We start from the raw sequence: 12,985 nt of genomic DNA on the forward strand, positions 1-12,985 counted from the left end.
CAGGGGGGCATCCCTCGTGCTGTGCTGCCTGGACCTGGGGAGGGATGACACCAGTGCTATAAAACCATCCCTCCCTCTTCAACGGGTCTTTTCTTACTTCTGCACTAGACCCTGGTGCTGTAGTCTGTCACCTGTGTCCTGGGTTCTTGTGAAGGTGTTTTCATGCATGGATACTTACTCAAAGCCATGTTTCTGCAAAGGGACAAGAGCCAAAAAGTCTAATCCACCATCTTGCTAATGTCACGCTCAAGAGCCCCTCTTTGGCGTCAATTCTACTAAAATAATTTGTGCTGTCATATAAAATGCAATCTAAATAATCATTGAAAATGTCCTGACTCCATGGCTCTGGGACAGAGCAGCCATTCCTCAGTGAGAATCGAAGGGGACCGACCCCACAGGGACAAGCGATCCGTGGGAAGTCCCCACACGCCAGTCTGTGGGAGTCACCCCCAGCAAAGCGACAGACTCTAACATCTGACATGAAGAGAGGCATTTTCTCTCGTCAAGCATCCTCTCATCAAAACACACCTGTCAGTGCAGAGGAGGAAAGCAGAACAAGGGAGTCTCTTTCCGCCGATAACTCCGCAGATAGCCAGCAGTCACTTGGAGGCATAGCAAGCAGAGGGCCAAGCAGGTTCACGACACAGCTTCCAGTGGGTAGGAACCCCAGAGCGGGACCAGGAACCAGGAGCCGGGGCACAGCCCCAGCATCGCCCTAGGCACCTTCCCCACCCACAAGCAGGTGCCTGTCATACCGGGACATCCTCTGCATTGTGAAATGCTGTCTACCTGCCACTCCCCAGCTCCCGGCATAATGAGGGACGTGTCACCCTTCATGTGCACCCTAGTGTTATGACAACTGTCTCTCAGAAGAGCAGCATCTGGGCAGCTGGACCCTTGGGGGAGAGGGCAGTGGCTTCCAGCTGCAGGGCAGTCCCCCGCGTCTCACCAGAGACACAGCCAGTAATACATATTTTAACAAACAGGTGTGAGAGTTCCTTTGTGTTGACTCTCCTGTCTGTTTGAATGCCTGCCTTGACTCCAATGTGACACACATCTCTAGTTGCTTATGACTAATGCCTACCAAAGACATCTTTAAAATAGTGCACATGTTAGCTGATACAGTTCTAATCCAGGACCATCACAGTAACATGGTATCATCTGGCATTTACTCTGGATTTGCTGTGTGTCTGCCATTTTGCTGGCTAAAATAAAGGACATAGAGTAAACTCTACCAACGGGATAGAATTTACTGTCTGACTAACTGGGTCCAGTTGCCTACACTCTTCCTAAGACCATACACAACAAATTTAAGAAAAACAAGGAAATAAAGTACCCCAACAATGTAGGCATAGATGTTTAAGTGGATGACTAATTTTATCCAAAAATAATTACTTTCTGAAGGAGAGTAAGTGCTACGTGAGTACAGGGTTCCCTTTGGGATTGATGAAAATATTTTGGAATATTTCAAGAGATGTGGTGGTTATATAGCACCATGACTGTACCAAATGCCATTAAAATGTTTGCCTTAAACTGAAATGGTCAATTTTGTGTTAAGTGAATTTCCTCAATAAAAATACTATTATTTTCCATATCATGATCTGGTCTACTGGGGGCAGAACAAATTTAGTCACATCTTCACAAAACCACGAAACTGTGGTTGGGATGGTATTTGCAATGTAAGACACAGCAAGAATGAGTCGGTAATGGAAGGTTAGAATGTGTCCTCCACGCTCTTCAAAAACAGGAAAATGAACTAAAACAGTTTTTAAGGTTTTCAACACAAAGCAGTCTTGAACATAGAGGGTTGTTTTCTACTTAAGACCCTGCTAACAAGAAAATCCGATTAGCCAAAACAAGGCCCAGCCCTCCAGGGCAAGCAGCATACATTTCCCTCATGGTTTTTGGTCTGCTGTGCTCCCTCAAGAGGAGGGAAAATGAAATAATAATAAACTTTCCAAAAGAAACAAATTATGTGAGTGTTTGGGTTTGCTAAAGTGATTAGGATTAAGAACAAGTTAGCCACCTTGACATACTTCCTTGAGTTCTGTCAGTCATTCTAGCAAATTATGGAACATGGGTGGGTCAGAATTTGTAGTCAGAAGTGTAGTCAGAGTATAGGTCAGAAGTGTGGGTGGCCTAGGGTCCCCCGACGTGCAGCTGGCATCTGAGGTAAGGGTGGCGTCCTAGAGGACTGAGCCCCTAACTTGTGTGTCTGAGGCAACTCCGGGCTGCTCTCGTCAGACCTGAATGGCAGCACACCCAGGTGGGGGAGAAGTGCCTGAGTCCACGGAGAACCTGTCTCAGTTTCTCCCCCACCAAACACCGAATAACACCCTTGAACAGGTAAAATTCTGACAGTGTAAGTTTGTGAATCCAAACAGGAAAACCTCCTTTGAAACTTAACCATGTGATTTATTTATTATCATGATTATTAATTCCGACATATTCCTAACAGGATCTTTAGCTCTTTTTATTTTTCAGGCAGAAGAAAGACTATTTCTATTCATGTGAAATTAGAAATGTAGGTGGGGTTTTCCTCTCGCTATTTGTTCCAGATTTTTCTGCTGGAAAACTGCTTATTAGAATTGAATTAATGCCTTCTTGGTCTCCTGGCTGTCTTGACAACCAAATCTAAAAAATCAAGAAATTAATTTCTGGAAATTTTGAAAAGTTTGCCTGCTCCCTATTGGGAGCCTTTACTTAGATCAGAGACAGTAGCGAAAAATACAAGAAAAGGCCGTGTTTGAAGAGGAAGACTGGCAGATTTACTAAAAACCACAACCGCGTAATTTTATACGTAGTATATTATTTCAGAGAGAATATGTTTCCGGCAAGTTTTTTTTTATTTTATTTACCTAATGTCCTTTCAGATTTGTCAAATGGAATTTCAATCTCCAGGCATTCTCCTAATGTATTCTCTTGCCATGATCATCCTAATAATAAGGTATGGTGGTTTTCAAATGCCAAGCATTAACAAGTTTCAGAGGCAAACAACCTCAGATTTTGAGGCAATGACATTCCCATCTTGATTCTAAAATGACACAGCCCAATTTGCTTCTCAAATGATCTGATCCTACATCCATCCCCCTCCCATAGACTTCCAGGAAAAAGTGATTAATCAAAGAAAAAGAGATTGGGAATCATTCATTTTGTTGCCAAGATCGAGAACAGAAGAAACGATAAACAAAAATAAAGAGGCAACGTCCAGTGGGTCCCACGGGGAGGAGACCAGATAATTTCAAGAACTGTTGGAAATAAAGAGACAATTATAATGGTTAAAAAAAAAGGATTTCAGTATTGATGGAGGGGTAAAGCAACATACCTGTGGCTTGATTTTGTCAATCTCAGCAAACATCTGCTTCACCCTATCTGTTAATATTTCTTAGTTCCAAACAATCTTTTGGATTCCAAACTCAACAGTTTACCCCTTTCTCACAGCAAGATCTGGAACTATTTTCATCTGTATCATAAATGTAAAAAGGTTGAATATATATTTAGAGCCTTAATACCCATCCTCTGATAGAGAAAAGCCAGAAGAAAGTAAGGAAAAGATGAAAAAAGAAAAAAAATCAGGAATAGAATATTTCTCCTGAAATCCCTTCCCTTTTCTTAATGAATTGAAAAAATACCGTAACATAGAGAGAGGGGGGGAAAAACAGATCGTGACAACATAAACGGCCTAAAAGGCAGTGGGTGGGGGAGAGGAGTGTTATCCTTATGGAGAGATTATCGTTTTAAATTGGCTGTATCTGGGTTAATATTAAGACCTACATTTAGAGGGACGAGGGTTGGTAAACCCACCAAAGCTTTGAGGCAATCAAAGCTGGAGGGTGGTCAGCCTCTCGTGGGGTAAAAGCAGGAGATTCCTTCCTCATCTGGACACCACTAGCTAATCAGGGACCCAAGGAATGGGCATTATATTCTAAAATGTCGTGTCGTATGTGTGTGTGTGTGTGTGTGTTCTATTAAGTTGCCTCATTAGTCCCTGCCCGCCTTTCAGATTATATGTTCCACACTGCAGAAGCCTGATGGATTGAGAGGCTGGTTTCCATGGAGATGTTTCACAGCTTTGCCGGTATTCCCTACAGAAAGGAAAGGAACTGCCCCAGCACTTGAGTGTCCACACACACACACACACACATATGCACACACATGCATGCACAGAGTTAAGCCAACTGGCTATTTATAGCAAGAAATTTAAGATACTTGAAAGGGATCCCTAAGTTCTGAGAAACGAGGATGGGAAGGGGAACATTTTGGGGGAGACAGACTCTTTTGAAGCATCTGTAGCCTTTGACTTTGGCGGCCAGCTGAGAAAGAAGGGAGAATGCTGTTTAGTCCGTGTTCTGGGTGCAAGGCAGATGGCCCTTCTGAAAAGACCATTCTCCCTGAGTGGGGAAGACTTTCTCTCTGATGGAGAAAGGGCCTGGCCTGAGGCAGGCTAAAACCCAAAACCCTCCCTAGTGAGCCAGGGAGACAACAGAATCCGTCCCAGAGTAATTGTCAGGATGCATCACAAATCCACACAAGACCAAAACAACGGCAGCCCGGCAGCCGGGCAGAGGTTATTTCTGGACCAGGACGAGCATTCTCTTGTCAGCTGATTTGAAAAGGGCCATGCACAGCCCCAGGGGATTTTCAGGCCTGTGGTAAAAACTCCCTCTCCTGCTCATAACAAGGGAGCTACTTTGGAGTAATGTAGGAATATTTCCCTTTTGTTGGGGAATCTAGTCTCCCCCCAGTCTCAGCACCATTTATTAGCTATGTGACTTCCATATGACTTCAGGGAAGCGCTTATTTATAAAAACAAAGTTAATAAATTAGTATTTGTAGAGTACGAAGGATGAATCACGGCCTTTTCTAACCATTTTATTTTCTCATGAATTTTTCACGATAGCACCCCAAGATGAATGCAGTTATTATCCTTGTGTTAAAACACAGAGAGGTTAAGAAACGTGTTTGAAATCACACAGCTAGTAAGAAACAGGGTCAGGATCAAACCCTGGCCACCTGGCTGCAAACCCAGTTGCCCAACCGCCATGCCATTCGCCTGGCCATGAGGCTAGGAGGATTTTTGAAGAGCTTTGCATGTATTAACATATATAGTCTTGACAGTTCTGTGAAGTTGGTGCTAACAAGCTGTCAGAGGAGGAAACCAAGGCACAGAGAAGTAAAATAACTTGCCCAAAGCTACACAGCTAAGATGTGAGGAGACTGGAATTTGAACTCTTGCCTTCAAGCTCTGAAGCAACCAGGAAGAAGGATCTGAAAGGAAGGCAAAAGAAATTTCCAGAATGGGGACAGCCTCTGTCAGCACGTGTGGCTGGCGTCAGTCTCAGAGCAGAGTCATTGGGTTCAGTGCAGTGGTCTGATTTGGATTGGGGGTCGGGGGCTCTTGCTTCTCTCGGAACCAGCCCACAGTAGGAGTAGGATAGGCAAGCCCACCGGCTCCTCCCTGTAGGGCCGAGGCGGAATGCCGTCAGGGCCTGGCCAGACACCCACCCTCCGCCCGCCACACTCTACAGACGTAGTGCCACACTGCGTTCCTGTCGTCCCGAGAGCTGCTGTGAGCAGATTTCACTGCTACAGCACAAGGTGCCCCCTCCAAGGTCACCACGCCCCTCCTCACCTTTTCTAGGATCGGGACAGATAAGACGGTTCCTGGAGTCCCATGAGAGAACGGGAGAGTTGAGAAAATACATAATGCCAAAAACCTGAAATCACTTTGGTCCTTAAATGTCCAGTCTGTCATCCCCGCAGTGGATTTTCCCGTGGAATAACGGCAGGGCCCCTGTGGGCTGGGAGCTCGTGTGTTTCACCCATGAGCAACCCCAAACCCTGTGGTAGCTGCTCCCTGAGTCTCTGCCGGGAATTCTCGAGCTGAAATCAGGAATCTAACCTGAACCACAAAGACTGTAATGTGTCCTCTGTCCTCAGCACCCAAAATAGAGCCACAGGCCGGAGAAGGGGCTCCAGGGAAGGCTGCCCCTGGCTCCCCAGTCCCTGGATGACCCAACACCTGCCAGGACTGTGGAGCCAGTGGGGAAGCCAGCACTGCTCCGAGCTGGGCACCCTCCAGAGGCAGGCGTGGCCACCACATTTTCTTGTGGGTACCTCAGGTGAGAAAGCTGAAGGTGGGGCCAGACATGGACATTTGGGAAACCAAGCCCGTGCCCCCCAGGCCCCTGCCTCTCCACTCCCTGCCTCCGTAGGCACAGCTTTGGCTCCTGTTAGAGTCTCATCACTGCCTCCCAGGCCATGTGCTGGGGTGGTCGCCTGGCCAGGGCTAAAGTTAAGGGCTCAAAAGCCCTTATCAGTCTCCCAAAGGGGAAGAGGTACAGAAAACTGTAAGATCCCCAGGGTCTGGGCCTCCGTCCTCCTCCCTGGGCATAGTCCAAGGGCTCTGTCTGCTCCACCAGGGCTCTCTTACTGACCGCTGACCACTGACCACCTTGTCCACACAACATGGGCTGGACTAGATGATCTCCCTGGAGCATCCCTGGAGCACTGAATTCCCCTGACTTCCCCTGGGAGGACCAAGTCCCCAGAACCACCACGCCCAGACTTAGCCCTGCCACCTGTGGCATTTGTGCCCAGGAGGTCTGGTAATCACACTGCATGAAGCCAGCATGACCCCAACAGTCACACCATGTCTTAAAATTCCCAGCTCTAGTGCCAGGTTAGGAGGACACCTTTGTTATTCTTTCCAGCTAACTTATCTTCTAGGCAGTATGGACTCTCTCAGACTCAATACTCCCTTGCCCTTCTTGGCACTCTCAGCTCTAAGAGGGATGCCAGGGTGTGACTCCCAGCGTCACTGCAGGAGTGGAAGGGGGCTGGGATGTAATTCTAGCCCAGAGGTTCCCAAACACTAGAGTCAGAGTAGCAGACCTTGATGCAATTTTATCAGAAAGTTGGGTGTGGCCAACACATTTTTACTTATGATTCATAAACTAATTTTACATTGTTTCCAATTTCTTGGGGATAGAGGGACCCCAAAACAGCCAGCTAAGCTCTTCTGCCTGTACCCTATAACTAGCTGGGCTGCAGTTGGTTACTTTCTGACATGTCCAAGGGAGAGACAAAGCTTCCCTAAGCCCTTTAAAGATCATTTCCATTTTGGTATTTGGTAGTTATGTCAGTTTCGGGTGTATAAGCACATACCGCTGGCCAAACACACACACGCCCCCAAGGACAAGCTCTCACTAAGGAGTCTGAACAAGACAAACGGCCTCTGGAGAAGCTCTGCTCACCTGCACCGGCACACAGAGCACTTCTGACACCAGGTGTGCAGGGTTTTTCCCACACCCATCAATACCAGCTTGGGGGGTCCTACAAGTCCCTGTGGTTCTGCCACTGTCCACCTGGAGTTAGCATCAGCACCCACAACGTCAGGCCTCAATCCCACAAGACTTGCCCCACTTCAGATGGCACTGGCAGGTCCCTGCCACCTTCCTGTACCTCTGCCCAACCAGCTGAAAATCCTCTGACTCCCTCCTTAGGTTTGAAAATATGCTAGAATGGCTCACAGGACTCAGAAAAACACTTTACCTATGTTTACCAGTTTATTTTAAATATTATAAAGAATACAGATGAACAGCCAGAGGAGGAGACACATATGGCAAACCCAGGAACATCCCCCTGCCACGTGCATGTGTTCTTGTTCAGCACGGGGAAGCTCCTATGGTCTAGAGCTTCTGCTGGAGATTCCTAAGGTAGGCACAGTTGACTGTGAGCTCAGGCTCCAGCCTCACTCCATCCCAGAGGATGGTGGGCTGGGGCTGAAAGCTACAGGCTTCTGGTCATGGTTTGGTCTTCTGTGGGAAGCAACCCTCATCCAGGAATCCACTGAGAGTCACCTCATTAGAACAAAAGTCACTCCTGTTACCCAGTGGACCCTAAGCATTAGGAACTGGAGTGAAAGACCAAATAGTAGAACAAAAAAAATGCACCTAGCATCTCCATAGCTCAGGAAATCACAAGAGTTTACGGAACTCTGTGGCAGCACCGTGGAATGCAGCACATACTCAGAAATCACGTCATCACACTCCCAGTAGAAAAACTGACAAAAGATACAGAAACAGAAAATCTCCCACAAAAGAGGAAACACAAATGATCAACAGCCAAAAAGAAAGCCAATATCAGAAGTAATATGAAAATATTAATTACTTCTTCATTGACCATTAGTTGACAAGTGGACGGTCATGATCTTTTGGAGAGCAGCTTGGCAACATGGATCAAACCCTGCTCTTGCAATTCCCCTTATGGCATTTTTTCTTAAAGCTATAATTGAACAAGTGCACAAAGAGATATATGACTAAATTTCATCAATGAACTGTTAATTTATTTCATTACTGTGTGGTGGTGCAAAGGAATAGCATAAAACCCTTTACATGGGTCATATGAACACAATGCATGGAAAGATTTTCACCAGATACAGTTAAGTGAAAAGGGTATCATGTATACTATGATCTTTTTGAAAAAAAAATTGTTTGGTATGTAGGTGTGTGCGCACACATAGGTAGGTGTTATTCCTTAAGAGATCTGGAACTACAGCCACTAGCATGTTGCATTTCTCTCTGTGGTGGTGAGATACTGTTCTAGGCAGCTAGGACAGGCTGTGCCACGCTGAGAAATAAGCCTAGATGTGGAAGGACCTGATACCAGGGAAGCTCATCCTCCCACCCGTGAAGTCCGGTGTCAGGGGTGGCTGGCTGCACAGGGAATCTAGGCTTCTGTCATTTTGTGCTTTGCCGTCTCCAGTGAGTGGACCTCTAGGTTACTTTGGGGGACTGCTCTATCCCAGTCCGGCAGGAGCAGAGGGAAAGACTGCAGTGTCACAAGGAAGGCTGTGTAGGACTCAGACCCCGTGGCGCTCTGAAACTGTCCTCACAGCCTACCTACCTGCAAGAGACTCTGGATCGCAGTGTAACTGGTACAGAGGCAACAGAGTTAAAGAAATATCCCAAGTCCCAGACATACCAAGAGCTTTACTTTTTAAAATTTTTCCATATTGCTTGAATTTTCCAAATGAGCTTGTATTAGTTTTATAATCAGAAAAAATTACAGCAAGTTTCCTTTTTAAGAATATTATCTTTTAAAAAGAAGAGATATGGGCAGAGAAGTGAAGAGAGAGAGAGAACAAGAGCATCTGGGAGAGATAGGCCAAGAGGACATGGAGGCTTGAGGTCTTGCAGACCCACTGCCACTGTGCGTCCCAGGGGCCAGTGGCTTCTCTCTCCAGGCGCTCACGTCTTCAACATCAGTCAACAAGATTTGGGAGAATGGAATGATCTTAGCCCTTGAAAACTAATCTTTCTGTTCTAACATCTTAGATCTCTGGGACAATATTATTAAATTTGATTTTTAACACAAGGAAAAGTCAATTTCATTTTTAATGGATCGGCTGCTATCTTTTTATAAAGTGCACTCAAGGCCTGGCATTATCTTGTAAGTAAATTTTATATGTATTTTCATGTGTCTCTACCAATAGGAGGTGGAGAGATGCTTGCTAAGATTTTCCATTCAAAGTTTCAACAGTCTATCTAATCTTTGTTATTCTTGCTTGTGACTTTTATTTAAGGCAGATTATGACCCTTGAGCTCTACCTTCAGAATAATATTATAAAGCTAACCTGATAGCTTTGACCAAAATAATGAGCCCATTAGAGGTCAAGTACAAAACAATGTTATGATTGACACTTCTAACATTGTCCCCATGCCCAACAATTGGAAGAATTCCACAGATCTCAGCAGACATGCTGCTAAAAATTATTTGGAATTTTATCTCACTATCAAGTTGCTGTTCATTACTCAATTCATGGAAGAATTCAAACAATTCATGCTAATCTTATCATGTAGCAAACGTGTGGCTACCTTGAGCTCTGCAGAGAAAAGAGTTTTCCAGAAAATATTCACAATTTGATCCTAAATGGCTGATAGCATCCCACGCAGCCTCTGCCGACTCCACCTGCATGTCACTCCAGGGGGGGCTCACCCCCAACCCAAACCCTGGGTGTCTGGCCACTTCCCAGATCCTGCCATCGGCTGGAGGCACCGTGCTAAGGAGACAGGTGTGGTTCTCCATTAGCCTTAAGGCCATGCAGGGTCTGGGTGAATCAAAGCTGCCCTACCTATGAAAGGAGGCCCCAAGACACAACCAGTCCTCCCAATGGGACTCTGGGTCTGCCGAGCAAAATTGTGCTGAATCAAATAGGTAAACAGTCATGCATTGCTAAGGACAGGGAGATGTGTAGAGAAATGCATCCACTGTTAAGAGATTTTATAGTTGTGCAAACATCACAGAACACAAACCTACGTGGTGCAGCCCCCTACACAGTAAGCTGTATGATATAGCCTATTGCTCCGGGCCACGCACCTGTCAGCCAGTCACTGTGCTGGCTACTATAGGCAATTGCAACCCAGTGTTAGGTATTTGGTTATCTAAACATATCCAAACATAGAAAAAGTACAGTCAAAACACTGTATTAATGATCTTACGTGACTCTGACTGAAACACTGTAATGTGGCCCATGACTGTATTCTGAAAAGCAGACCGACTTCAGTAGACTCTCCCACCGTCTTTGACCTCCAGAAAGTACACAACTGTCACCTTTAAGAAACTCATTCCAGGACTAAACTGCGTTTCTTTTTCATGGGTTGATGTAATCATGGCACGTGGTTTTCTGTTCATGTTTCTCAAGGCCAGGGGAAAACAGAACAAATCACTCCCAACCACATCAGCCATCGCTCTAATAAAAATAATTCCTCCAAAGATCATAGAATATTAGTCTAACTACAGCCAATGTTCCCAATATGTAGAATAAATGTGGTTCATTAGATGTTAAAAGCTGTCCCCAAATGCACAGATAGGTTATCAACCTCAAAATAACCCAATCCTCTTAACAATTTCCTGAGAAAAATGGAGAAAGAAATTGAAAAACAATTTTTCTAAATTGTTACAAAATATTTTAAAAGAAATTATGCTGAGAAAGAAAAAGTCTTGTATATCCCATTAAAAGTGACTTCCATTTAGCACTCCCCAAATAACAAAATAATAAAAACTTTAAGTATCTTATATGTCTTTGTCAGCCATCTCACTGGAAAAAGACAGAATCAGAAACTTCTTCATCAGGTTTAAAGGTTGGCTATTCACGTTTCACTGATTGGCCACGTTACTCATCTTATCAATTTATTTCTTTCAAAAGGACCCAAATACACTACACTACAATATTATCTTCACTCTATTGATCATGGAAAATTTTTGTATTTGTGAAATTTTTTTTTTATTAAATCATAGCTGTGTACATTAATGCAGTCATGGGATACAATGTGCTGGTTTTATATACAATTTGAAACATTTTCATCAAACTGGTTAACATAGCCTTCATGGCATTTTCTTAGTTATTGTGCTAAGACTTTTATATTCTACGTTTAGTAAGTTTCACATGTACCCTTGTAAGATGCACCCTAGCTGTGGTCCCACCAATCACCCTCCCTCTACCCATCCTCACTCTGCCCCTCCCCTCCCTTTACCCTTTCCGCATATTCTTGGGCTATAATTGGGTTATAGCTTTCATATAAAAGCTATAAATTAGTTTCATAGTAGGGCTGAGTACATTGGATACTTTTTCTTCCATTCTTGAGATACTTTGCTAAGAAGAATATGTTCCAGCTCCATCCATGTAAACGTGAAAGAGGTAAAGTCTCCATCTTTCTTTAAGGCTTCATAATAGTCCATGGTGTACATACACCACAATTTATTGATCTATTCGTAGGTTGATGGGCATTTGGGCTTCTTCCATGACTTAGCAATTATGAATTGGGCTGCAATAAACATTCTGGTATAAATATCTTTGTTATAATGTGATTTTGGGTCTTCTGGATATATATCTAGTAGAGGAATTGTAGGATCAAATGGCAGGTCTATTTTTAGTTCTCTAAGTGTTCGCCAAACATCTTTCTAAAAGGAACGTATTAGTTTGCATTCCCACCAGCAGTGTAGAAGTGTTCCCTTTTCCCCACATCCACACCAACATCTCTGGTTTTGGGATTTTGTGATGTGGGCTAATGTTACTGGAGTTAGATGATAGCTCAAAGTAGTTTTGATTTGCATTTCTCTGATAATTAAGGATGATGAACATTTATTCATATGTCTGTAAGCTGTGTGCCTGTCTTCTTCAGAGAAGTTTCTCTTCAAGTCCCTTGCCCACCCTGAGATGGGATCACTTGTTCTTTTCTTGCTAATACATTTGAGTTCTCTGTGGACTCCGGTTATTAAACCTTTGTCAGGGACATAACCTGTAAATACCTTCTCCCATTCTGAGAGCTGTCTGCTTGCTTTTCTTACTGTGTTCTTGGCTGTGCAGAAGCTTTTTAGCTTGATCAGGTCCCAGTAGTGTATTTTTGATGCTGCTTCAATTGCCCAGGGGGTCCTCCTTATAAAATTTTGCCCAGGCCAATTTTTTCAAGAGTTTCCCCTGCACTTTCTTCTAGTATTTTTATAGTTTCATGCCACCTTCCAAGACTTAGCCAGAATGAAGTGAAAATGTTGAACAGGCCTATATCAAGTGCTGAAATAGCATCAACTATACAAAATCTCCCTAAAAAGAAAAGCCCAGGACCAGATGACTTCATGTCAGAATTCTACCAAACCTTTAAAGAGGAACTAGTACCTATATTACTTAACCTTTTCCAAAATATAGAAAAAGAAGGAATACTACCCAACACATTCTATGAAGCAAACATCACCTTAATTCCCAAACCAGGAAAAGACTCAACAAGAAAAGGAAATTATAGACTAGTATCACTAATGAATATTGATGCAAAAATATTCAACAAGATCCTAACCAACAGAGTCCAGTGACACATCAAACAAATTATACACCATGACCAAGTGGGTTTTATCCCAGGATCTCAAGCCTGGTTCAATATACGTAAATCTATAAATATAATTCATCACATAAACAAATTAAAAAACAAAG

The 12,985-nt window shown here is 44.0% G+C and overlaps 1 protein-coding gene across 1 annotated transcript in view; it reads left to right on the plus strand.

Annotated features, from left to right (window-relative positions):
- KCNJ6 (potassium voltage-gated channel subfamily J member 6) overlaps window positions 1-12,985 on the plus strand; it is a 267,077-nt gene that overhangs the window by 94,705 nt on the left and 159,387 nt on the right. The gene's annotated exons all lie outside the window — the stretch shown is intronic.

This window comes from Otolemur garnettii, unplaced genomic scaffold, assembly GCF_000181295.1.
Source record: "Otolemur garnettii isolate 467f Iridium unplaced genomic scaffold, OtoGar3 scaffold00180, whole genome shotgun sequence".
Lineage (NCBI taxonomy): Eukaryota > Metazoa > Chordata > Mammalia > Primates > Galagidae > Otolemur > Otolemur garnettii.